Below are 25,339 nucleotides of genomic sequence, written 5' to 3' on the forward strand. Positions count from 1 at the left end.
ATATATGTCTGTTCTAACAGATGAAGGGTATTGCTGCAAACATTTTCACCTAGCTATAAATAATCAAATTTCTTAAGCTGGCAGGCCAAAAATAGCAGCTCTGGGTGTTTTCTGCTTTTGCAAATAAGTGGTGAAAAGGGCATTCATTAGGTCCTCTTTTCCAGATGGAAAGGTGACCAGCACAAATCAGGTATCAGGCAAGGAGTGTGTGCTCCTTTGTTACTGCAGATGTGTCAATCCCTGGAAACAAAAGAATCGGCACCCATCTAGGAACAAGCTCCTGTTAGTTAGCAATTCAGAATGACTTCCAAAAGCAATCCCTTAGTCTCCAATGATATCTGTCTGACAACTACTTAATCTCGGCAAGAGCTGTGTTAAACCAGCCTGTCATCATTGCTACCTCTCAGGTGTAGCTTGAAAAGGGAGAGAGAAAGAGAGAGATCTGTGAGTTTCAATCACTTAGAAGAAATTATAACTTTTTAGAAGCCTGTATGCAGATGGCATTTACCATATTGAATGGAAGATGACAGTTCCCATATAGACAGAATGGTACAATGCAAAATGCCAGCTTCCAGGTGATTCTATCCCATCTCCAAGGCTGTCGGGAGCTATCAAATTAATGTTGAAATAATTGTCACTTGTGAATACCTGCCAGTGCAACCAAGTCGGGTATTAAAAAAAAATCCCAATTGATCAGCCTCACAAAATGTTCTGAATACTTAAAGAAAAAAGTTTCACTGAGGTGTGACGCTGTTACATATTCATTTCAGCAGAAGGATTTTTTTTTTAAGAACAGAAGCAAAAATGAAAGTATTTAAGTTTCCTTATTGAATCACTAACTCTTTGATTATTTAAAATTCAGAAACTTTTATGATAAAAGAAGCAAATAAAAATTAGCTAATGCTTGAACCTCTTGCTACTAGAGTGATTCTCAATAAATCTTGATGCCATTCTCTCTCTCTGTCTCATTGCTATAAAAATTTCCACTTTGTTGAAGTTCCCTTTTATCTCTACACATCTTTACAGGGGTTTTATTGGGGTTAATAGTTTTTTTAGGTCCTACTGTTAAGTGCTCTTGGTGTCTAACCTAATGAGGAGCAGGGATAGATCCACTGTGTCACTCCAGTCCCATCCTTAGCATTTCATAATAAATGACACCATGGGAAACTATATTCTCTATTCATGGAACACACGCAGCAACAGCAACAGCACTGCACATTTTCTCTATATTGACTTGCCAATGTACCTACAGCAAAGAAGAAGAAAGGAATATAGTCTCTGAGCTGTATCAGAGCACTCCCAGCTCCCAGTGAAACCTCGCTCAACACTTGGCAAATTTGAATTTTTGACATTTCTTCTAAACTTCTTTAAGCTACCAAGTTTCAGTATTCACCAAGCACACCTGACTACCCAGTACATGACAAATGATTGTATCCTCCTCTTTCAGACTTGTCTCTCACCCCTTCACTCTTTGCCTTCACCATTTTGCAGAGGGCTAAGTGCAGTGCACCCTCATTTAGGTGCATTTGAAATCTGCAACCAGTGCTGAATTCATCAGACGACGTGTTAGGAGGCTGTTCATGTAGGCAGGACATTGTACCAGTACTCTGGGACCTGTGCTGGCCATCACATGAATGCCAGGAACAGTCTAAGATTCCAATACACAACTGCCAACCCTTCAGTCACCTGGTTCCCAACTCCTGGAAGGAAGCACAGCCCCTCAGTGACAAAGGATCACAATGTTCGGTCTGATTTTCATCAAGGGCAACCGCGTTTGCTTTTCTCCTGGAAAGCAAATACAGTGTGTGCTCATTGCTCCCCAGTCCATTGGTCTTTTCACTTCTATATTTAACCTCAAGGCTGGTCAGACATTTCATGTCTTGTGAGCCATCATTTGAGGGGGTTTTATGGGCCATGAGTCAAATCGCTGGATACCGCCATGCAGAGCCCATGTGCTAAATCACAGCACAGGCTGAGACTGTCCATCCATGCAAATTATCTTGGAGCCTCACAGTCCTCTGATAAAGCTTCCTCTGTCTCTTTTTACTTCCTACAAGCCAGACAGCTAAATTCTGTTTTCTAAGCTAATAAAATGAATTCTCTGTTAAGACCTCCTGTGCTTCAAATGATGAGGTCTACTCAAATTAATTTTCAACCACTTAATATTTACAGTATTTTAACTATCTCTTCTCTATCTTATTAGATCTTGTTAACAAGTACCTAAAGCTATTCTTTTTTCTTTTCTTAAACAGCTATTATAACTTGGTCTACATTCTGATTTCTGTATTATGGAGCAAACTGGAGCCATTCTATACTTAAAACTGAATAAATGAAATAGCATTTTGATTCTTGTGTATATATGAATATGGACAAAGAAAAAATATCTGCCAACAGAGATTTATGTAGGACATTTGTATGAAGTATATCTGTGCACACCCCCACGCATTGACATGGTTAACACATGTTGTATTTAGATGTTATATATGTCTGCATGTTTCTGTTCCTGTGTAGTTAAATTTCCTGACAGTGATGTTCAGAGACAAAAACAAAGGGCAAATTCCACATTTCAATTTCAGGCCATATATCTCCAAATTTTGGAGTTACCTTTGCCAAGGGATGGGCCCACGCTTAAAAACTTTTCCCTTGGAAGCTCTACCCCACAAACTCCCTAACACTGTCATGACAAAGGCAGCAGCTGTTTTCCCAGGCCTTTTCTGAATTATTCCAGCAGATTAAAATATACATGTATATATTTATGCCGACAAGAAGGAGGGAAAGTGCAACTTCTAGTCAATGCCTAAATTTCCTGCCTCCGAAGCCCAGCTGGAGAGCAGGAGTTATAACAGAAAACAGCAGCACAATTAGCTGGAGTTCTGTAGCTGTCTGCAGCAGACTGCTTGCTCCTGTCTCTCTATAGGTGGTCTCCCAGTTCATCAGTTCATAAATAAGTAATTTGAAATGTGTTCCTGGGGGAAATTTTCCTCCTTCTCTCCTGAACAGACTGTACTCATCAGTTTTCCTGTTCTCCAGGTACCTGGCGTTCTCATTTATAATGGCCAGAGGAACTATGCTGTTCTAATTCTTGCTTCATTACATTTCCTAATGCTTGTTTTCAGCAGCTTCACAACTGCACATTTCTTTATATATTGATAAAAAAAACTCTTTGCATATATTATTTATTGGCACTTTCATGTTAGCTTTACTGCTGATTTAAATGGAATATTTTTACATACAAAGTAAGACTGTGAAGTTGGTTTCAGGTCTGAGGTTTAGATATTTTGATTTAAATTATGTGGGGGGAAAAAATTAATCAGCAAGAGAAATCATTGTCGCTGGCCATTTCCCTCCCCTCCTCATCACACCATCTCCAGACACATAGATAGCACATACAGATGCTTCACTAGAAAGGAACATTTTGTACTTAAGAGAAAAACACAGAGGCCAGATCAAAAGCTTAAGGAGCCAGTTTATAAAGGTCTTAGGTAGTCAAGGATGTAGCAGGATATACAAAAAAACTTGGCAAGTAAGTTCTTAATCCTAAATGAACAGCAAAGGAAATCAGGCACCTAATTCACTTAACTCTTTTGAAAATACCTGTAAATGCTTACTGGTAAGTGTCTAAAGGTGTCTACGAGAAAATAGGTCCATTGGCACGTAAGAAAAAGCACAAGTGGTGGAAGGGATAACTATGTTAATACAAGTGCTCATGTAAAACAAAGCAGTAGGAACCCAGGAAACAGAGTAGCAAACAGCCAGGTTAAATATTTTTGAAGTTTTGTTGAATAAACTAATTCTGTGACAATAATGAGCCTCATCACCATCAGAGTGGATGGGCAATAGCTCAGCAGCACTCACATCCCCTTCGCCTGCTGTGACCACACACAACCTCCTGCAGCTCGGGAGGGGTCACGACATTGTCAGTGCCAAATGAGGTGTACGGGGGTCAGCACTGGCACAGAAGCCAAAATGTTTCCTGAAGATACACTACTGAGGGTTCCTGAGCTCCAAAGCACCTTCAGAGGGGTGAAGACCAAGACTTCAAGGCTTGGTTGCCCACAACAGGCAGAGATCTGAGTTGCTGCTCTGGGAGGACTCTTCTTTTCCACGTTCTCATGAAACAAACTCCCCGGACCTTTAACAGCTGCCAACCAACACCTCAACCAAACTCTGACATGTGCATGTGACATTAAACTGGTCTGTTCTAACTGGTCTGCTTTTCTTTCCTCGGTAGAACGAAAGGGAAATGTTGCAACCTTGAAAGCCACTGTGAGATGCAATTGCCGCTCCCCAGGAAGTCCAGATTAGGAACTGAAGTGGAATTAAAGATGCAAAGCAAAAGTGTGTCTCTATATTGCCTGGAATTACCACGATTTTATACTGCTCTTTTTGGACTTAATCAAAGGCACCCATTGACTGTATGGATGATTAATCAGGCTTTGCTTTTTGCCATATTACACTAATCAATGGCTCTAATATATTACATAGAACAGTTCACCAAATGACAGATTTAGAAGCATCTATCTTTTCCCTTAAGAAATTACCCTGAAAACACCTAATGAAGAAGCACTTATTATTGCTTCTAGCTAGGGCCAAATGTTGCTCTTAATTAAATCAGTGAAAATTCAGAATTGGGCTGTTGAGTTCAATAATTGGCTTGTGAATGCCAGTTATAATTTTGATTTTCCTATGTTTCAGAAGTGGATGAAAACTTCCACTGCAAAGATTTATTTTATATAAGGGGACACATATCTTGCTATTTTCTTTTAGTTCTTTAATATATCTATGTAAATTAGTTATATAACTGGATCATTGGATGGTTACCGGACAGTTTATTTTTAAAGAAATATGAAAAATATTTTAATTTTTAAAAATAGAAGGCCTGCTCTGTAAACTGAACTAGGGAACCCTAAATAGCAAGTCAGTATTTTTCTTTGATGAAAGACATCAACATCTAGTTGGGCAGGCTGAATTCAAGTCTACTCCTTTTTCTGTTCTATTAGACAAAAATTATACCACAATCAGTATAGCATTGTCAAGCTCAAGTCTTCAGGCACCATGAATCAGATCATCTCACATCTGATCAGCTTTACTTAAAAAATAGAATTAAAAATATCTAGAATCCTTTTCTGCTTTTATTTAAGGCTGTATAAGGATTAACCAGAGTTCTTCCCCTTGACAGCATATTTTTTCTGCTTTACTATAAAAGCACGTATTTACATGATGCCTGGAGCTGGAGTTTTAAGAAACACATTAACTATTTTGACACCCACAGTCATGGATTATACAAAATTATACAAAATTAATAAAAAAAATTTTAAAAATCGAAGACAAGAGTTGATGGCAAGTGGTATTTTCCAAGCGTTATTAAAATCATTCAGTGAGAGGTGAAGGGGGAATACTTTGTAAACCTTCTGGAAAAAAAAACATCATAATTAAAATAATCTTCTTTTCTTCTGGGATTTTCTTTGGTGGAAGGGGAATTCTGTCACCCAATTGGTGAATTTCTCTGTTAGCCTTAATTATTTGCTGGTTACCTGCATAGCTCAGCAGTCACAACTGGGGCTAGATTTTTCAGGAGAGCTCCCTTCCCATTTCAGCTCTTGCAATGAAGTTCATGCTACTGGATTCTCCCTAAAATTTTGAAAAAATATTATTCTTAATGGGTACAGAAAAAAAAAAGTTGTTTTTTTCTGAAGGCTGAACTAGCAAAGAAAACAAACTTAGAGAAAAGGCTGCAAAGAAATGTTTTTAGCAGACTACTTGCAAAATGAAATCAAAACATATTTCAGAGCCTTCCCTTGAAAGGGATGGGGTGGGAGGAGGAGGGGGAGCAGGAGGCAGCCAGGCTCCAGCAAAGCACAGATGCTTTATTCCGTGACAGGCAGGACTCTCTGGGACTGCAGGTCTCTGCTGCACTTCTCACTTGGGCAACTTGTTTTCAAGTTTCAGTAGTTCCCAAATGACAGCAGATCAACACATTCTCACAGGGGTGTCAGCAGAGAGAGGGGCAGAGGGGGCAGTGCAAAACTGGCACCAACAAATCTTGCAGTTAAGCGGTGCAGAGAGCAGGGGAATTGGCTGCAGCATCACTATCCCTGTGCTGTCAGCTCCGTGTGTGCCACTCACTCCCCTCTCACCATAATATTCCAGGCAGGGAAGACACCAGGCAGGTTACTTGGCTGCAGGAGCGCCTTATCTAAAGTCCTCCTCAAAAGAGGAAATGAGCCTATTTGCATTTTCCCGCTGAAGCACTGGAGGAATGTTTCTCGTTACATTATTCTGTGTGCTCAGGTTTGCCCCAGGCCTGCTCGTAGGCTCGGAGAGCTCTGAAAACACCTGTATCCTTCCCATTTAAATGCACGCTTCAGACAAATCTTTTTGAAGGCTTTCAAAAGAGATAGACTAATATTTTTCCATGCTCTCATGTATTTTTTTCCTATGAGATTGCTGAAAACAGAAATTAACCACTTGATTCCCACTTATTCCCCTTCCTTGGTTTACTCTTTTTATCTGTAAAAGCTTCCCTCTAGGTTAGGCTTTGGCTGTGTGTCTTTCTCCATAGGAAAAAAAAACCAAACCAAAATCTACCAAATCCGTAGGAATGCACTCTGACTCAAGAATCTGTCACATACCTGAGTGAAAGATTCAAGGGGACATTTCTATTCGGAAAGATTTGCCACATTTCTTGTTAGAAAATTCAAAATCCATTAAGCCATCTCTTGTATGGATTTATTCTCTCTGTTGAAAACATCCTGAAAATTTATTACAGCAAGGAAAGTTACCACTTCAAAAATGGTTCAAGGCATTCCCTTCGTGTTGGGCTGTTCCCTCCTACAAAGGTTGGAACGATTGCTGGGACCAGATCCAAATTTTACCGAAGTCAAGGCAAACATCTTTCTATGAGTCCATGTTCATCCATCCCAGGCTGGGTGGAGGAAAAGCTTTTCTGTCTACAAGTAAGTGTACAAATATTTTTGCCTGGATGAGAATAAACCTGGCAGAAACACTTCAAAGGACCTGAGTTTAAAGATCATTGACTGCATTAATAAGTGGTGCCTATGGAAAAAGCTGGGTGCTCTCCCCACACTTGCAGGAAACCGATGGATGCTCTGCCTCTCCCTGTTCCTGGGAGGGTCTCTGCCTCCTCTGTGACTCAGTTTCCCCCTCATGTAAAGATGTGAGGCCAACCCTCCACAAAAGGCACAGCACGAGGGCTCCTGAAGCACATTGCTTTAGTACTGCCCACTGTGGTGAATATTATTATTTACACTTGGACTTAATTACACAGTGAGTGTACATGATTGTGCATATGCACATGTGGTTACCTTGGTGACAGCTTTATCCTGATATGAAGTGGCCATAAGAAAACACCATAGGGGATTGGCAGGAATAAGGGCAAGAGACAAATTAGTACCCATCAGTATCAGCTACCAAGAGCCTGATGCCAAGTTTCTTAACGTGGGGCGAAAAGTCAATATTCTTTCCCTGTCTTTTTTTGGTAAAACACAAATGTCCTTAAGTCTTCCCTCTCCCATCATGTTTTAATGCAGTTTCATTAAGAATAGAGTGAAGATTTTTCTAATGCATTCAGTAATTTCCCACTCTCTCTCCTAAACGATGATTTCATGTGTAACTGGCAGGAGATGAAATTTCAACAGATTGAATGTTTCTCTCTCTCCTCTGCGCATGCATACACACACATTCTTTCGGTCCCCAGACAGAAACTGTAATTCCCCTATATAAAAATGGGGGAAAAACATTTTTTTTCCTCCTTTTCAAATGTATAACATAGTTGTGAAGGCTAATTATAAAATAATGTTTATACCTTGGAGACCAAGACAGGAGGTTACGAAAATGCTTTAAAAGTCCCAGTGCTGCAATAGAAGAATTTCATTAACTGAAACAAAGCAGAGCTGGTGAAAGTTTGAAAAACAAAGTATGCAAAACATTAAAAAAACAAAGCCAAATCTATTTACTGGTCTGGTACGTATCAGACTTTCAAGGTTCACAGTGATTCCTTCACATTCCTAAGCAAAAAATGCAATTAAGAGGTTCAGTTTTGTTCCTAAAATCTTGGCTTTGAAATGCTCAGTGAGTTTTTCTTTCAAGCCTGGAGGAACTGCAGTGCTGACTGGTTCCCAAAGAAGTTTGGGTGATGCTATCCCACACAGCATCCTGCAGGATAAGGCTCTGTGTAACCTGGGCTGTGCAGAGTCCCTGCACCAGGAGATAACCCTCTAACACAGGCTGGGGGTACCCATGTGCTTGGAGCCAATTCCACCCCTGCATGTAACGAGTTGTCCCTGCATGATTGTCCAATGGACCTGCACACAAGGAGATGAGCCCTGACAGAACACAGTCTTTATCATGGATTGAAATTGGCTCACAGCAGTGCCCCACCAACAGGAATGTCGTGTTTTATGAATTGCCATGTTGCACATTACAGTGAGCTCTGCCTGCCTGGTCTTTGGGCAGGCAGCAACAATCCAGCCCTTCTCCTTCACTGCCTGCATCCTCCAAAAGTAGCAAATAAGAGCAGAACCAGCAGCATCTGCTTCTCTGCAAACTCATCACTATTAAGATTCAGATGTAATGTGATTATAATGCAAGCAAAGGAGTTAGACCATCACAGTTCAGCTTGTCAGGACACCTGACACGGGCAGCACAGGGCTCATGGCACCCTCACCCATGGAGGCATGGGCCACCAAACAGAAAATAGGGCTGCACTCCCCTTCCTGGGCCACAGCAGCACCCAGGGTCAGCATGGAGCCCAAGATGGGCAGAGTCCCACCTTGGTCCTCACAAGGACCAAACTCTTAGTGTCACCTCCACCAGCCATCATCATCATGGCGAGGCTTCGCGAACGAAGATTTGGGAAGGGCTCTACCCACGTTTCTTGCAAGTGTGTTGGTGGCAAAAAAGGCCAATATGAGCTTTGTGCAACCGCATTGGAAGAAGATGCCCGTTGGTCTGCGGTTAACCAACCGGGCGAAGGTGGAGATGAGCTTTGTTTAGGCCACCTTTTCTAGGCCCCTCTCCGAGTGCAGCAAGCAGTGCTGTCCTTGAAAAGGCTGCTTGGTCGTTCAGGGTGCTGCCCCAAGAGACTGTCATCTCTGGTCAGTCTCAAATGACCAATATCCTGAACCGCCTGCATCCAAGGTTGAGTCTGCGGTTTCCAGTGCACCTTTCACCTGCCGTTTCGACCCTCGCCCGTCACTACAGGACTTTTTGCATGTGGGTAAAGCCTTCAAGCCTGTGCAATGGATTTTTTGGGTGAGATGCAGTATGCGCGGAACTGAACCCACCCTTTAATCCTAAGGTTCATCTGCCAGGGCCGAGCGAGCTTGGACGGTGGCAGCGAGATCCTCAGGACGTAGGTTTGATTAGAGTGACCTTCTCTAATCATGGATGGCCCAACAGGGCTAAGCGAGCTCCATCTGCCCGGGTTTGGGATGAGAGTTGTCCTTCTCCTAGGATGACTGCCAGAAGGCTAACGAGCTCATCCTGCCAAAGAATGTAGTGTATCTGGTCCTATGTTTTTGACCTGTCTGGCATCCTCCTCCACGGGGGTGCAGCACCTGCTGGCAAGGCTCCTCACCTCACTCCCCTCTCCTGCCGCAGATGTGCCTGGGGATTGTACCGCGCGCGCGAAGCGCGCGCGGCAGAGACGGGGGGGTCTCCGGGCAAGCCCGGGCGGCCGCCACGCACCCGGAGGGCGCGGAGACGGGGGGGGGGTCTCCGGGCAAGCCCGGGCGGCCGCCACGCACCCGGAGGGCGCGGAGACGGGGGGGGGGGTCTCCGGGCAAGCCCGGGCGGCCGCCACGCACCCGGAGGGCGCGGAGACGGGGGGGGGGGCTCCGGGCAAGCCCGGGGGGCCGCCCCGCACCCGGAGGGCGCGGGGGGGGGGGGGGGGTCTCCGGGCAAGCCCGGGTGGCCGCCACGCACCCAGAGCTCCAGGGCGGGATCTGAGTCCCTTATATACCCCCGGGGGAGGGCAGGGTCTAGGATGTCACAAAGGCCTCTGGACACGCCTATGTCCCGCATCACAAAGGGTACTGGAATGTGCCTGTGTCACAAAGGGCACTGGAAGGTGCCTGTGTCACAAAGGGCACTGGAAGGTGCCCATGTCACAAAGGGCCACCCCTGGCCTCCCATGGACAGCAGGACTGGATCTGGCTCGGGGCATCCCGTGGAGCAAATTGTGCAGCATCTCTGACAGTTCATGTATCTCCCAGGGTCCCTCAGGTGAGCTGCTGCCGTGTCATTCTGCCCTCATGAATGGTCTGCAACCCCCCCCACAACCAATGTTGAATAATTAACGAGTCAGTACCTCTCCAGGACAATCACCTTCTTTGAAATACACCCTGAAGTGTCAGTGGTGCTGACTCAGCTCTGACAGGCTCTGCTTCATCACATGTGGAACACCAAGCCACTGAGGAGCAAAACAGCAACATTAGTGGGGAGGGTTGGTGATAACCCACTCAGGGCATCTGACACTGCTATTCATTTTGACAAGGTCTGTCTCTTGCAGGTAAACTTTGAGATTTCCTGGGACTTCTTTAGCCCCTTAAATTGCCCCTTCCTTCCTCAAAGCAAGGAAGCTCAATAGTTGGGATCACTAGACTCAAACCTGCACAGGTTTTGTCATCAAGTTGTGCTTAATGTCTCACACTGTCACTATCTCCTACTTGCCCACGAACCTCTCAGTTTCCATCTGTAAAATGGGAAAAATAACACTTTCCTATTCCCAGGAGAGCTATGGAGGTGAAAAGCACTGAAGATCGTGTGGCATTCAGAAGAGTTGCAGCTGGAGTATCACAGATAGTTCCAGCATGGGGCTATAACTGCAGTGATATATGTATGTATACACACACACACACTTCTAAAAGTGTTCAAGAGCATAAATCTGGTTTGAAATCTTGCCCTTGCCTTTAAGGTCTCTGACTACTGATTCTACCTCAAAATAAGTATTAGTAAAAGATGTCAGATCCCAAGCCAAGCCAGTCTAGAAGTATTTAACTTTTTGCATATCAGAGAACTTGTTTTATTTTGGCTTACAAAGGACAGCCTTTTTGACAAATATATCAAACTGCTTCCATCTGCTAATCACAAGGGGCAGGACGACCCATTAAAGGAGTAAAATGAACATCCATGTGACAAGCACGGCTGTTTAATGAAACACAACTAGCAAAGCTTCAAAATCTCCGCCGTAAAAGTGGCTCTGAATTTTTCACTGAGACTTCAATGAAACAAAATCACTTTCTTAAAGCTAAATATAGTCCCAGAAATGCTGAAAGTTTTGCACAAAGAAAGCAGGCTGCACGTTTTCAAAGGCACATTATTTTTTGTACCTTTTTTTCTTCTGATAACTGAATAGGATTTCACAGAGCTTGCTGAATGTTTGTTTGAAGTTTTCTTTTTTAATGAGGAAATTCAAAATTTGTTAGGGAAAGGTTTTTCCTGAATTTCGATTGATCCACCTCAGAAAACTGAAGACAAATCCTTTGCAAAGACCAAACCCAAAATTTCAAGAAGACAGAAGTTCACACAAAGCTTCTAACAGCTTGTGCTTTTAACATCTGAGGAAAAACTCCATGGATAATAAAATATAAAGTAAATAGAAAAAAATGTTTTTGGTAGCAGAACTTTCCCATTCTTACCAAAAGAACTCTTTAATTCTTCAGGAATTTTAGACTTTTGTCTGGTATTGTTTGAGCAACTGTTTGAGTCTGTTTGTATTTTATTGAGGCCACTTGACCTTTCCCAAGCTATAGAGCTTTGCTCTCTGTTTCTGAAGAGAGTATATAGACCCCAGGAATGGCTGTATCACACTCACAATGAGGCACTTTAATTTAAATAAAAAGAAAAAAAACGCTTTAAATTTGAGCATCTTGTTGTGGGATCTGTGTCACACATACAAGGAAAATTCCATTCTTGAGCAAACTTGCTTCCTGAGCAAACTTGCTTTTCCTCCTTTTTAAGCAGCCTGGAAGACTTACTCCTGAGCTCACAGCAGTTTTACATCCAGGCAACTTCATTAAAACCTTTGGATCTATTCCTTAATTATTTACCTCCAATTTCACAAGAGGACAATTAGCCCCTCACTTGATTTTTTTGGTTATATTTGGGGTTTGCCTTGTATTTTGTTCCTCTGTGCTAGAAAATGGAATAGCAAAGAGACATAAGAGAATTGTCCATTGGAGAATGTGGCTCTGGAGTTACAGTTCCTCCGAGGGCTTGCATTGGAGTCCTATAAAACCTGATGTAGGCTCACAGCCTACTGGAAAATTTATTTACAGGCATGAATAACATGAACAACAGAATACACCAAGTCTGAGTTACTTCTCCTTTCCCTTCTTTTCACCTTAAAAAATCAGTTGAGTGAGAAAGAAGAATGACAGTGAAGGGAATAAAAATTAAGATGAAATATAAAATTATGTCAGAAAAATCTCTTTATGCTCCAATTTGACAATGTCATTCCTTCAGACCAGACCAGGAGCTCAGCACCTACTGATTCAAGGGAAGAGGACAGCTCCTCTTGTGAGGACAATGAGACATTTTCCTTGGAGATGTCTGTGGTTTCTTCTGCAAGGAGTTGAGCAGTTTCTATCACTCTGACATGGTGGGTCCCTGTTATAGCAATCTGCTCTGTAACTAACCTGCAGTCCTTTTGTTTCCAATCCACCCCCTGAGCTGCTCCCAGGCTGGTGGGAGTGCAAGAGACAATTTGATTTCATTGTGGAGGAAGAACATTTACAGGGTTGGGCTTTGTTTGCTTGGAAAAGAGTCACCAGAGGAAGAGACGACGGGTGATTGACAGCTGTCAGCGACAGGTTTGGTGCACATTAGCACTCCCCTCCTGCTCCCCACCCCCAAGCACACCCGCAGAGCCAGGACTGGGAATCTGGGGAGGTTTCACTGCCCCAAAATCCCAGGCTTAGCTTATGTGTCACATCAAATCTAGATTACAACACAACCAGGGCTTGAAGACTGCCCCATGGTTGATTATTTGCTGATATTTCCTATTTAGTTTAAACCAGCATACTGATTGTATCAGCCATAAAGCTTTATGGAGGTTGGTTTATTCCCCCCTTCAAATGGACTGTTCTCTTCTCTGTCATAAAGTTAATTTTATAGTCTTTGTTCATTTTCCTAATCTGCAAATTACATCCTCCTGTACTCTGATTACTTACTATTGGAAAAACAGACCTTCTATATTTCCCCTCTGCTTCCAGTTTGAATATTCTTTGTATTATCTTGATGACCTTAATCTCTTTTTTTCCCCCCACTGGCCTTTCAAGGAAGCAGCAAATGCACCAGCAACACTAAGTGTGTCGGCCAGAAAAAACAATCTCAGCCCCTGCTCTATGCTTAGTCCATCTGATTCCCTTCTCCTTCTTTTTCTTTCCTTTTTTCTTTTTTTTTTCTCCCCTCCTCCAACAGCAAGGACTGTGGGAAGAAATGGAACTGTGGAGGGGAGGATTTGGCATCCTTGTAGAAATCCTTCATTTCCTATTGGGAAGGAAAGTAGTTTAATATATTGGGAAACAAGGTATTAATATTCCAGAAACTAACTATTGAACATGCTGCAACAAACAGGTCATTTTCTATTTAAAGATATGTTCATTTTTTAAGAAGTGTGTTGATGCACATGTTCTCATTTCTACCTAAAATGGCCACACCTCAGCAGCAGTATATGCAGCACTGGGAACAAGGGGAGTCCCATGGGAATTCATGCCTGGGCACTGCTGAAGTCCTGCTTGAACCTCAAAAGCAAGGCACAGGCAGGTTTCAGACTGCTCCATGTCCTCATGTTACTTCTGTCCACTGAATGAGCATCCCTAAAACAGATCCTGAGCTCTGAGTAACTGCGAAACCAGACTGGCAAGTTTGGAGAAGGAAGCTCTGAGGAAAGAAAACAAAAATATGGTCCCATCCCAAACCCAAATTCTTCCTCACTGTGGGATGTTCTCTACCTGTGGTTTTCACTCTTTTTCTCATTGCACATCTCTAAAAATATGACTGCACATGAGCTGACTGACTTCAAACTTGTTTTTGTTGATTTCCTTTTGCACATCCCTATGAATACCATGGGATTCAACAGACTGTGGTTTGAACATCATAGTAGATCATCCATCCTCTGCATCAGACACGGCTACTATTCATTTATAGGCTACAAAGTGGGGAAATCAAACTGCACACCTTTACTTTCAAAGTGGTGGACCCTGGTCACAGTCCACTCTGTATGGAGCATCCCAGAGCATCTCCTGAGAAGCTCCAAATATTTCAACAAACATTGTCCTTTGATGGAAACACTCACTCTCTTTTGGGACTGTTGGAGCCTTAACTGCAATGTCTAACCACAGTTCCTAGCCAGAAGAACTTCCCTGGAAGAGACCAGCCCAGTCCTCAGCAGCACACAGGGTACAGCAGCTCCCGATAGCCCTCTCTACCTTCCAACTCTCCTGTCTCTCTCTTTCCTGCCTCCTCTCCTCTTTGCCAGTTTAATGCTGTGGGAGCTGCCATTCACAGTCCCAATTTTTGATGCAGGACTGCTCATGTGGCCCTCACTCGTAAACAGCAGCTCCAGCCGGAAAAAATAAGACACCAATTAATTCCAACAGCCAACTCTTTGCTTAAAAACCTTACATTATTTCACTTTAAAGACCGGCAGGCAGACCCTCTGTCTGCCTGCAAACTGCCCAGTGCCAGGAACATATTTATAGAAGGACCTATGGAAGGAAGGGGGCCTGGGTTTTTTTTACCCCTAGTAAACACAGAGATACGAGGATTGTTTCATTTCAAATACATGTGCAAATTCTCCAGGGCGCAGCTCGGGGGCCGGAGCAGGAATGGGGCTTTATTTGTAAGCTGTTAGTCTTGGCAACTCTGCAAAATGTTTTCCTCCAAATGTATTTTACACTCATAATTACTGCATGGTGGGTTTATATCAAATCCCTATAACTTCAGATGTGTGACACAATCTATTAAAACCTATACATAATTCAGGGGCACGCTCTGGGGCGGGGGTGGCTGTGGGGAGCGGGGGCCGGGGCCGCTCCGGTGGCGGCCGGGCCGGCGGGGCCGTTCCTGGGCTGCCAGCGCCATCTATAGCCGGGCTCCTCCGCCCCGAAACCTCCCACCAGGACGCTTTTTGACTGTCCTGCCTGCGCTCACGGCCCGCAAAACCCCCGCGCCGGGAGTCTCCGAGAGGCTGGAGCTGCCGGGAGCATCACCCGGCTCAGCCCCGCAGCGCTACCCCCGCGCATCGCCCGCAGCCCGAGTCCCAGTCCGTGTCCCAGACCGTGTGCAGGCTCGGCTCCAGCACCCGTGGCCCTGACAGAGATGCTTCGTTGCGAGACAGATCTTTCTCATGCTTGTTTTTCTTTTCTGGCTGTTGTTGTTTCCCAGAGTGGCTAAAGGCGAGCAGGAGCCACCGGACGGATCGGAGCTGTGGGGCCGTCTGGTTCAGGAGCTTGTTGTGACCAACGCCCAGCGCGTGATGCAGAAGAGGGAGGGCAAGAAATGTCAGAGTAGACATTTGTTAGAAAAGAAAAAAAAAATAAAACCTTGCCTTTGCACAACATTTTTCTCGATTGCCACCATCCGGGGGACGGGCTGTGCCCTCCACGAGAACAAGGTAATGAAGTGACTTGCCAATCATTTCAAATGAGAGCCGAACAATCCCCAGTGAAGATGGAGAGGTGGTTGTTTCTTCATTGACTTGGTGGATGTCAGATTTGGCCCAGTGTAAATTCAATTGAGTATTTTGTAATTCAGACAAATATTGAAGAGGATAATGTGTGAGAGAGGGAGGGATAATTCACAGAAAGAAAGCTCAGGTCTCTGCAGGCTGCAGAACCTACTAAGTCTAGAGAAGAGCCACAAGAGCTCTGTCAGGTATTCCAAATACTGAATTTCTGTTTCATAAAAACTTACCTCAGAAATTAGAGCTACATTTAAAAGAAAAAACAAACATGAAACAATGATGCAGGTAGTGCCATCCCTTGCACACTCTGGCTCTTTCTCTGCCACTCCGGCCAAGATGGGAGGTAGTACCTCAGAGATGGTACCTAAGTAGTGCAGGGAAGTACCTTTGACAGACGTGTATATTTACCCAGTGCCTTTCTTGTCCCATGACTGTAAGTTCTTAACACAGTAGCAGAGCAAGTTATCTGGCCTGACTCCCCCAAGACAGTTGAATCTAATGTGCTTTCTTGCACCATTCCTCATCCTAAATGAAAGAGTTGGGGTAAAGTTGATGTGGCCAGCACCTATCCACCTTGTGACTGAGTACCTCTGTCTGACTCCACTACAAACCAGGTAACCCAACCAGTGCATTTCACAGCCTGAAGAGCCAAACAGGACATTTCATCATTGTTTGTCACACAAGAGAGACACCCCAACTTTTACACCTCACTGAAGACAGCTGAAGCTCACACTAAGCCTTGTGTGCACCTAGTCAGCAGCACTGGATGAAAAGACCTTTCCAAAGTCCATCTTCACCCTTAGAAACTCAAGCTTTTTTAGCAGACTGAAAATTCACATTTGCATCTCCCCCCCTTTCCCTTCTTGAAGACCCCCAGGTCAAAGTCCCCTGTTGAAAGAGTGGCTCAGAAACTCTCACCATCAGCTTTGGAAATAAAACACACTCACTGTTTCTTTCCTGAGATGCCTGCTGACCTCTTCTCTCATGTAACATAAAACTTTCACACTTCAACTTCTCTGGGTTTCTTAAAGTAACACTTGGAAACACAAACCAGTCAACACCTTGGGGAGCCAGGGCACTTGGCTGAGGCATTGCACTGCTGCTGCTAAGCCAGAGCTACACAACAGGAGCCAAATGACCAGACAGCAGAGACCTGGGAAAAATGCAGGTAAGGGCTTCATGATAGGCCTTACAATCCATGGAAGAGTGGCACTGGCCATTGCTGCTTCTCCCAGACACCTTCCAGATCACTGTAGTCAGGTTTTTCACCTCCTCTGCACCTCTCATTCCTGTACAACATTTTGCTGTTCTTTTCCTCAGCCTTTGCACAACATCTTTTTCGATTGCCATCATCCAGCAGATGCTTCTAGAGCAGCCCAAAATGCTCCAGTAACAACACTGGCAGAGCTGCATCTGACAGTTGCTGAGCAGAGAGAGTATAACTGGAGAAGATCTTGGAAACTGAGTGTAGTGTACTCACACACAGTACTTGCTCACAGGAGAAGTGAGACCGAGTTCTGGTTTATCTGAGCTGTGACCAAAGCACCGTTGCCGTAGAACTGACCGTGCCATGACAGATTCCTTTGCAGAGCGTAAATTGCCAATCACATTTAATTCTGGGGGAAACAGGAGTGAAAAAATCAGTTGCTCTGGATTTGTGCTTCCTGGCATTTTCCAATGTATTGCATGTGCTGTGTTCCTGGTCTTTATAGGCACGATAAAGTCATATGCTCAGTGGGAAGAGATTCCTTTGCACTTCATACAGTGAGTGCTTGTTCGTGAGGGGCAGCTGGGGATGCTCTGTCCCCCCCAGGTTGGTGTGGTGCTTGGTGGATCACACAGCAGCGCAGGGGGGTGGTGGTCAAGTCAGGGAGCTGCCATCAGCACACACTCACCATGTGCACAGCAGGAGCTGAATATTGATTCGCAGCAAGTGTTGCATCACCAAGCTCATTTTTACTTTTCCCGTTGTCCCAGGAAGCCTGAACCGAAGCTCAAATCCCAGAATACTCTTATCAGCATTTCTTACTGCAGCGAAAGTGCAGTTTTGTTCTGAAAAGGAGCTCTAGAAACGGTATTATCAAGTTCCACATTTACTGCTTTTTAGTGACTTCCCAGAAAATTGCCTTAGCTTGCACACAAAGGATTGTCTCTTTAGTTGCAAATTAAACCTGAGATCTAAAACTGACTTTGGGTTCCATTGCCACCAGGAATAAAGACTCTGCAACTGCAGCTTTGCTAATTGTTCTGTCAATTACCGCAAATTAATTTGCTCATATTTATTTATTGCTGTTCTATCAAAATTGCACTCAGAGCTATGCCATACACCAATAAAGACAGATTTGCTGTGGGAACTTTGCAGCTTTCCTTTGGTTTGCTTGAGCTAGGACTCTATCTGCTGATCCTGCAAGGGAGGCAGAGCAGGTCAAGGCCAAATCCAGCATCCACCAGACTGGTGTGAACGACTGTTGGATCCGGCCTTTGGCAGGTTTCGAAAAAAGTGTTAGTTTTAATAAAGATTATTTTTCTTTTGCTGTTGTCCCATCATTTGGAATGGAGAGAAAACAGTTACAAGCAGCCTCCCTTAGCCAGGTGAAGTCAGGTGAACAGTATATAAACCCAGTTAATATAATAACGACACATGTGATTGTGTGTAATGTGGCAGGCAATTGTACACTAAACAGGAGCATTAGTGGTCACTGCACATGATAACTCACTGTGACACCTCTTATTTTCCACTGTACAGAAAGAAAGAAAACAGAATAATATCCTTCCCCGTGGCTCCCTGTATTTTACAAAAAGCTTGTCATTAAAGAAGTGTAATTTTCTATTCCATTCTCGACAGAAGGTTCTTTTGCATAAAATATTCTCCTGCTCTCTGCCCCTTATTCCCGAGAGCTCAGCTCCCAAAAGATATTAGTCCCCTTTGGAACAACCTCTGTAGGAACAAGGCGCTCCAATTCACCTAAAATTCAGGGATATCAAGTCTGACAGCTCCACACACTGAACTCCTGGTCTAAAACACCCTCTGCTTTTCAGATTCCCAACAACTAAACTCTTCATTGAGGAATTCTAGTTGATGCATATTAGAAAACAATCAGTATATGTCAAATAAAATATTGATATAGATTTCTTTCCACTATAACACATGTATTTGTATATAAATGAATCAGATATAAAATGTGTAAAGCCTGACAAATAAACGTTTTGTATAACTATAATACTAAAGATATTATTCATCATCTTACAGTGAAGGACTGTTTTACAGAAAATATCTAGTCTTTCATGTTTTTATAGAGGGGTTGAAATATTTTGCACAAAATGCTCTTAATAAAAAAAAATCACCTTTTCTCCCTGAAAAAAAAATTTTCATTAAAAATTGTTAACTTAATTAACATAATCCATTTGCCTTGGCATTTGCTGTGTCTGTTTCTGCTGATACTGTTAATAAAGATTTCATCAGAATGATGTTTCAAATTATTTTAAAATTTGTTTTCCAAATCCCATCTTTTCCTCATGGAAAATCCTATTAAAAAGAAAAAAAGAAAAAAGAAAAAGAGGAACTTTAAAAATTATTCTGGGAAACGTCTGGGGGGTTTTTTGGAACATGTTGCAGAAAAATATTTTTTAAAGAGTTAGAGTGTAAAATAACTATAAATTCAGTACTGGAAAATAGACAACATACATCTTTTTATAGTGTTTTCTTAAAATGGCTTCTTTAGTTTTGACCAGCTCTCTGGATTTCTGTTTCTGGGGATGGCATGATTTGTTAGAACTTTTCGGATCATCTATCATTTAATACACTATTACATTTTACAACACCAAAGCTTGGCTGGATTATCGCTGCTGAGAAAACACAAACCCATTTATACAATATATGTGTTTATTTTAGTGCACATTATAGGTATGCACATAGAAGAACCTTCCATGGGAAATGTGTTCCTATAACATATAACTACATAATCTACTATATATAAAGCAATGCTTACTCATAGATAATTGTATATAGGAATGATAGAGGCAAAACCCTTCATCTCTGTGCAATTTTGTTAGTGAAGGCTTTGCAAATGGAAGTTCAATAGAGCCACCCTGGCTGGAGCACAGCACTCGTCGGAGCCGCACAATTCTTATCTCACTGGTGGCTCTCACAAGGAAGATATGAAAGTCTCATTCTTTCATAAGAGGGCTGCATGGAATTGAGGATTGTATGGTTCTGGGGAGACTTACTGTATAATGTCAGAAATTGCTAGACATTTGAAGACAGAAATGTCTTTCTCCTTTGAGTATTGCATCCTAAGTGCCAGCCAGAAATGATTTATACATGCTCATCCTTATTATGGACTACACATAATAAGGGCATGATAGAAATCGTATCTGCATAGATTCAGGCAGTTCCAAGAGATCTGCTGCCAGTTTTGTTTGACAAGACACTCAATCAAGTGAAAAGGTTCAAAATATTTCAGGAGGTACCGTCTGCATTTTTAAGACCCAATATTTGTATCCACATAACAGAAATCCTAAATGAGAGCAACATTAGCCTGTATTCACCCTAAGTTGCATTTTTCAGAGGAAAATATTTGGAGCTGGACTGCCAGCGTTTTAAAATAAACATTTTGTTCATGTCATAATTTCAATAAGATCCAACACATTCTTGTTTCTTTTTTCCCTCCTTTGAAAAATGTGAAACAGTATAATAATATGCCAGAAAAAAGAATCTCAGAACACTTTATGTATATTATTTTATTAATTGGGCTGAGGGAGTTCCATTATACTACTTACTGCCTCTACAGCTCTCTTCAAATCCTACCTGGTCTTTGAAATGCAGGTCATTTTCCAAAGAAGCAGATGCATAAAACAAAACAGAGCACTTGTGGGAATTTTATAAAGAGAGAAATTATAGTGATGGGAATTGACATTCCTTAGAGCGCATCAGATTTTCCATGGAATGTTCCACTGCTCCCATTGAGGCCCAGTTCATCCAAACTTGAGCAATCCCATTACAGTCAGTAAAACTATTCACATGAGTAAAGCTTCACAGGACTTGCCTCTGATGGGTGAGGAAGTAGGGTAGATCTTGTCCTTAAAAAAACAAAAGCAGCTCAGCCTAAGGGATTGGCTTGGCTGTCGCTCACAGACTTAAACCTCCCCACCACCTCCCACATTTTGAAAACCCATGGACACGCAAGTCATTAAGCTGCTCCTAGAAAATCTCTTTGTCATTAAGCCGCTCCTAGAAAAGCTCTTTTTCTAACACAAAATTGTGCAGCAGAGACTGAGTCATGTGTAGGCCAAGAGGCTGTGCCACAGCAAAGCACCAAGGAGTAAAACATTCACTCTTCCAGCACTTACTGCACTGACAGCTTGATAAAATGGTTCAAGGCGTAATGTTCAAACAGAGGGAGAAAAAAATTAAAAATGTAATAATAAAGTTAAATGTAACTGTTTTAAAGTATAATTCTTTGGAGAGCTCAGTTTTTATGTTGGGCCAGCATTTGAAGTAGCACTAGTCATTATTAACGGGAAGCACAGATAGAGGAGATTTAAATCACTAAAGTAATAAAATCTGAACGAGGGCTAGCACCTTGAAAGGCTCTTGGAGAGAAGATTGCATACAAATGCAATTAAAACGATGCTTATAAAATACTAAGATGTTAATTGGGTTTAGTCCCAGAAGCCCCAGCAGTACAGTATGTCAGAAGTTAGCTGGTTTGAAGTTTAAAAAGAGTGGTTTAATTTGTACACCTTGTCCTAATTACGAAGCTTTCTGCAGCCTGTGTATCGGCATGGTTTATTGTAGCTTAGAGCTTTGTAAAACAAACACACACCAGTTAATTGGGTTATTGCAATGGAAAATTGGGCTGCAGAACTGAAACCTTCCTTGCTAGTGTTTTTTTACAGCTTGTAATGAACGCTCCAGCAATGTCAGGATAGACTGATTTGTAAGGTGTGCAGTTTACAACTTGGTTATACCGCTGGTCCGAAAAATAGGTGATACAGTGAAAACAAAGACTAGCACGATATAATGTTGCTGAGCTGGTGGGTTGAAGCCCCAGCTGGCTTATTTATATCTTGCAATCCCCCCAAATACTCCAGCAGGTCTGAACTCTACATTCCCACAATCGAGAAAGGACCATAATAAGGCAAGGAGAGAATACCATGGTTGTTCGAGGAGCCCGTGGAGGCTGTGAGCACCTGCTGGGGGTCCTGTGAGGTCGTGTGTTTTTTCTCATAATCAGTAAATAAATACTTAGGATAAGAGCAGAGTAATAGAAAGAAAGGGGCAGAATAGAAGACGTTACTATTCAAGTGCTGCTTAGGACCGTTCTTCTTGACATTCCTTTGTGCCATTCAGCTGATACTCATTTCTCTGTATGAAGGAACACTTTCCAAAAGAAAATCTAACCTCTACCCTCCTGTTTTGCTTCAGTCCAAACTTCACCAAGCTGGTGGTTTCAGAGCACACTGCAGCAAAGGCCTTATCCAGGTCATGAAACCTCCTGTATGGGTTTTGCTGTTATTTATTGTTAATCATGCTCTGAGCCTGACACGCCTCAAACTCATACCAAACACATAGAAATTGCTTTGCTGAGGTCAGTGGACTCATCCTAGTAGGAAGTGTTTAGCAGGAGAGGAGACCAAGACCCCTGCCATCACCTCAGAGATGATCACAAAGACAGAGTAACCCTGACCTTCCCACTCTGCTCTGGCTCTGCCATTCAAGGCCAGATCCCAGGAAAAGCTTGGAAATGTTACGAATTCTTAAATGTTGCAGAGGGTGATGTGACAAACTGACGTGGCTCTGATTAAGCTCCTTGCTCTGGGAACTTCCTCCAACAAGGGGAATTTCTCCCCTGCCTTCCCTGGGAGCTGCTCTTTGTCAGTCACTTTGGGACAGCCTTTACTGAAAAGCAGCGAGATGCTCTGGATCACCTGGGTTTGGACCTGCTCTGCTGCAGGTCAGATCTGTGTGTGTTCTGCACACACTGGGGAAAGCTGGCAATGCACAGGGAAGAAAAGTGACTGCTACAGAGCCATGCCCAAAGTCTCCAGCAGCAAGAACCTGGAGACACTGAACATCAAGGTACAAGTCAGGGTACAACAGCACTAGTGTAAGGAGTGCAGTCCGGCAGACTGCAGGACGGAGGAGGGAATGTCACTTCACCTGTCATTATCTCATTTCTGTGTATTATTTGTATCATTATGGGCACAGTTGGCTGGTTAGGCACTAAAAGACCACTTTAATTAGTCTGCAGGTAGCAAATAAGTTGCTGAGAGGGAGGAATGGTGGGACAATCAGAAATCCTAGCTTTTTGCACTCCAGGTGACATGACCAGCCTCAATAAATCACATACAATGGGTCTAACCTTCTGGAGTCCTGACACACTTCAGATGGCTTAGAAATGTATAGTGGTATGTACCTATGCAGATAAAGTCCTTGCATATAGGAAATTGATACTGAGTTTGTATCATCACCACTGGTTATGTTTGATGGGAAAAGCATGCTAAGAAAATGAACCCGATTCCTGGGAATTCCAGGTTTCCAGGTCGTCCCTTCCCACCTTCACCAGGAAGCAGCCTGTCCACACAGCTATCACTTCTCTTTAAAGATTTGCAAAGCCCTGTTTTCCAGCCTCGAGTAGTTGCCACCCCAATTGCTGCATTTACATGCTACTTAAGATACATCAGGGCATAATCTCACCTCATTGAGGAGGGGATTTACATGCATAGCTTCCATTAGCATTTATAGGATATAGCATATAACTCACAGCCCAACACAGAGTGAAAATATAATTATCATAACCATTGCCACATTGCACGAGGCTTGGGCATTCTGAGGCATAGGTCTAATTAGCTCTAAGCTGCAGAAGATTTGAGGGTAGTAGTTTCTTTTTGACTTACTGCTCAGTGCTTGGTCTGAATATTCAAATGTATTGTTGCTTTTTAAAGTAGCTCCTTCATGGCTCTTTGTGTCATGTCAAAACTCCCTTATCTTAGTGACTTTTTGTAGAGGTCCCTGCAGGCGCATTAAGATACATTTTTAGCCTGTTCTGTTGATCTCTCTGTTCTGGCTTCATTGTTTATAAATGCAAAAGACCAGTGCTGCACTGGTAACACTTTTATTTTTTATTCTCCAGGATTTGCTAGCAGTGAAGTTATGTAACACTAAAAGGAGACTTACATGCACTATTTCCAGATAAATGCATTTTCTGTGTGCTGAATTTACTTCAGAAGTTTGTGATATTTGCAAGAATGGCAACTCAAGTCCTTACCACATAGGTCTACCAGCTTTCATTGTGTGCAATGCTCCCTGAAGTTGGGAACAGTCACTCTGAAGAGAGAAGAGAGAAGAGAGAAACACAGTGCCAGGAGACAATTAAGATTTTATGTGGATTGAATGATGCTCAAGAAGGCCTCTTTCTATCTATTGAGATGAGAAATTTTTCCCACCTTCTGCTACAGACCTAGCTGATGTACCTGGAACGCTTATTACAAAGTATTGATTTTAGGATGCTAGATCCATAACAATCCCGAGGTAAAAGCCCAAGTCTGTGAGAGCACCTATTACAGAATATTTTCTTTTAAAGGATCTCTGTGAGACAAATGCCTCTAAACTTGTTTTTTATAGGAGGCCAAGCCTCAAGGTCCTTTCTTAGTTTCACTCTCCTCTACACAATGAAGGGGTTTTTTTGAATACAGGATGAATAAGAAATAATGAGCAAGATCTTCAATGTTTGGGCTTTCCTCTATGAAGAGCCATCACACAATTCCCAGTGGCTGCCTATAGCCACTAGCTCAGCTCAAGTGTGCTGCACATTATGCCAAGTGTTCCCAATGCCATTTGAACTCTGAAGTGCATCTCCAACCACAAATACACCTGCTGTCTCAAGACCCTGCAAACGAGCTTAACTCCTGGGCTTGATGGGGGAATCTTCACTACCTCTAAGGGTGTGTGTTCACATTGCAGCCACGTTGGTCTAACAGAAAGCCCCTGCCAAAAGGAAGATCCCACCACAGCCTCTACCTACAGCCACATGCTTCTGTGTCTCCCTCCCTGATCGATGTAACATGGGCACTGGGCTGCCTTTCTGCTGAGGTTGCCTTCAAAAAAAAGGGCACTGCTGTCCACCTTCCAGTCTTGCCCCTCTCTCATTTTGAGTATCACCGTCAGACCCAGTGCCCAGCATACAAGAGCAATGCTCCTACAGCCAGGATCCATCTCTGGAGAGAAAGTAAATATTGCCCTCTCCTTTTCCTTCCTGGGAGTGTTGGCAAACTCCATTGCACCAGTGATGTGACTGGTTAGTCTGAACTCGTAGAGAATTCTCTCTGCCATGGCACCACTGCCATTTCAATCTACCTCTGACTCCTTCAGAGGCGCTGCGAGCCAGCTTTGTTCCACTCACTGTTCTGGAAACAGGAGATAAGTGACACCCTCCAACTTGCCGAGGGCTTTGGGAAAGTCATCTTGCTGGAGGAACTGTAGGAGAAGTCTCCCTGGGAATAGCAGCTCATATTTAACCTCCCTTAGATCATGTCAATGTGAGTCTGGTGAGAACAGGTCTTTCATTTTTCTTCCTCAGTAAGCTACCATATGTACCTCATCCCCCACTTAAGCTAAGAGATTGATGG

This window comes from Neopelma chrysocephalum, unplaced genomic scaffold (genome assembly GCF_003984885.1).
Source record: "Neopelma chrysocephalum unplaced genomic scaffold, ASM398488v2 Primary Assembly neopelma1_63, whole genome shotgun sequence".
Lineage (NCBI taxonomy): Eukaryota > Metazoa > Chordata > Aves > Passeriformes > Pipridae > Neopelma > Neopelma chrysocephalum.